Source organism: Lutra lutra, chromosome 1 (genome assembly GCF_902655055.1).
Source record: "Lutra lutra chromosome 1, mLutLut1.2, whole genome shotgun sequence".
NCBI classification, from domain to species: domain Eukaryota; kingdom Metazoa; phylum Chordata; class Mammalia; order Carnivora; family Mustelidae; genus Lutra; species Lutra lutra.
Genome location: NC_062278.1, coordinates 85,173,420 through 85,176,293, shown reverse-complemented (window position 1 = coordinate 85,176,293; position 2,874 = coordinate 85,173,420). Strand labels below are relative to the sequence as shown.

At 42.5% G+C, this 2,874-nt stretch overlaps 1 pseudogene; it reads left to right on the top strand.

Annotated features, from left to right (window-relative positions):
* The first annotated feature begins 357 nt into the window (after positions 1-357).
* Positions 358-1,136, top strand: LOC125098659 (histone H3.3A-like; annotated as a pseudogene).
* Positions 1,137-2,874: the final 1,738 nt, after the last annotated feature.

Sequence of the window (2,874 nt, the reverse complement as noted above, 5' to 3'; positions counted from 1 at the left end):
AAGTACTAACAGGCGACTCACAATGCAAGCCAACAGGATTATAAAAAAATAAATGCCCTTTTCTGTAGGTAACTATTATCCTTTTGAGAAAAATATTTTGGGTTGCTACTGGGCACTGATAGAGGCTGGAAATTCCTAACCATAGGACAGCAGGTGAGCATGAGGCCTGAGCCTCCCATGATGAACTGAGTGCCATCTAGTCATAGGTTAAGCATGTGCAGTAGCAATCTACCTATCATAAACCAAAATGAAGCAAGTTTGGAAGGTATAAAAATGTTGTTCTTGGAAAGGCAGTCTCATGAGCACAGTCTTTTGACCTCTACTTAGCCAAGTTAGAATGGGCCTTAGGTCTTGAACATGCCCTTCTCAAGAGATAAAGAGCTCATGCAGCCTGTGCTGGGCTTACTGCCTTATGTGGTATTATCATTTCCTGTTTTAGGCTCTATGTCTGCTTGTTTGTTCTCAAGTGTGTGCATCAAGAATTATGTTCGCAGTCGGCGCTGCGCTGCCATTGCTAGCCAACGCCAGCACCGCCTCTAGCTTGCCAAGCTCCAGCCAAAGGAGAAGCGGGGTAGGTGTGGAGGTTTCTGTACCGTGGCTCCTACAAAGCAGACAGCCCGCAAATCGACCTGTGGTAAGGCAACAAGGAAGCAACTGGCTACAAAAGCCGCTCACAAGAGAGCGCCCTCTGCTGGAGGGGGTGAAGAAATCTCATCATTAACAGGCCTGATACTGTGGAATTAGACGTTATCAGAAGTCCACAGAACTTCTGATCCAAAAACTTCCTTTCCAGTGTCTGGTGTAAGAAATTGCTCAGGACTTCAAAACAGATCTACACTTCCAGAGTGCAGCTACTGGTGCTTTTCAGGAGGCAAGTGAGGCCTATCTGGTGGGCTTCTTTGAAGACACCAACCTGTTAAGCTATCCATGTCAAATGTGTCACAATTATGCCAAAAGACAACCAACTAGCACACTGCATATGTGGAGGACATGCTTAAGAATCCACGATGATGGAAAACATTTCATTCTTTAAAAACAGAAAAAAATTTTCTCTTCTTCCTTTTATTGGTAGTTCTGAATGTTAGATACTTTTTTCTCATGGGGTCAAAAGGTACCTAAGTACATGACTGCAAGTGGAAAAACGGGACAGAAATCAGGTATTGGCAGTTTTTCCATTTTTTATTTGTGTGTGAATTTTTAATATAAAAGCAGGGACATAAAACACTAATGCAAGACAAAATGTTTCAGCGAACACATTTCAGCAGTTCAACTTTATAACAATTATAAATAAACCTGTTAAATTTTTCTGGACAATGCCAGCATATGGATTTCTTTAAAACAAGTACATTTCTTATTGACGGCAACTAAATGGTGTTTGTAGCATTTTTATCATACAGCAGATCCACCCATTCACTATAGTCTTCTGAGTAGTCCTATATCCAAGTACATGGGGTTTTTTTTAAGATTTTATTTACTTATTTGACAAATAGAGATCACAAGTAGGCAGAGAGGCAGAGAGGAGGAAGCAGGCTCCCCACTGAGCAGAGAGTCCGATGCAGGGCTCGATCCCAGGACCCTGAGATCATAACCTGAGCCAAAGGCAGAGGCTTTAACCCACTGAGCCACCCAGGTGCCCCCCAAGTACATGTTTTTAATGTTGTCTCTCTTCTGTGCTGTTCCTGTAAGTTTGCTACTAAAATACATAAAGCTTTAAAAAAAAAAAGTGTGTGCATCAATAGCCCAAAGGCATGGCCCTAGCTTTCAGTATTTCAGACTCCATGGTGTTGGCGAAGAAATCCTTCTGCTAAGGCATGATAGAGGTGCATATAAGACACTCGCCCTCATTGGCTGCCGGGGCAGCCCCTAGCCATGAGAAGCATACTACCAGAGCTAATCTTGCTCTGTCTCTTCTCTGTGTAAGAAAAGCACTGTTCTAACCAGTCCATGACAGTGTTGTTCTTCCTTGGTGACTCCAATGGCTAAGATATAGTGGGATAAAATTGTTTAAGTTCCATTTTTGGTGGCTGGCATTTTTGATGATCTTTGCTATTATCCATGCAATTGTAGTCCTTCCCTGGTATTGGTTAGCAGTGTAGTGTTCTATTCAACAAGCTGTATTAACAAGTCACTCAGACTTTAACACAACTCTAGCTGCATTGCCTTCTCTCTGTCAACCCTTGGCTTCCTATGACGCCCGTGACTGAGAAAGATATTTGTGTTCCACAAGAATCCCCATACTTATCTGCTACAGAGGAAGCTCTTAGTAATCAGATGGCAAAATGATGCCAGTCATTCTCTTTCCCCAGTTAACCCAGGGCTTTCTCACTGGGACCATGAACAAAGTGACTATGGGGGCTATGCATATGATCAACAACATGGATTTTCCCTAGAAATGAAAAGGCTAAGTGTGATTAATCTGTCAAGAGTTGAGATTAGCACTGACTGCGAGTTAAGGCACCATTTTCCAGGAGTACAGACCACTACCAGGTGACAGGTTGATTACACTGAACTCCATCCAACATGGATGGAGCATAAATTCATCATCACTGCAAGAGACATCTATTCTGATTATGGATTTGCCTGAAGTGCTGCTGAAGTGGGAAGGTGGCAGTGGAGCACCACGATCCATAAACCCACAGAATACATTATACATAGTCATAGCATTTTCCATATTGTTGCTTCTGACCAATGAACTTATTCCACAGCAAAGTGCAGCAATGGGCTTATACCCATAAAATAAACTGGCTATTGAAAGGTGGAGTAATTTACTGAAGACTCATAACACTAGTTAGGACCCTACACATGGGAGGGGCTCCGCTTATTATTATAGCTAATAAATCACTCCCCAAATTGTTGCTTCTTGTCCTGGCAACT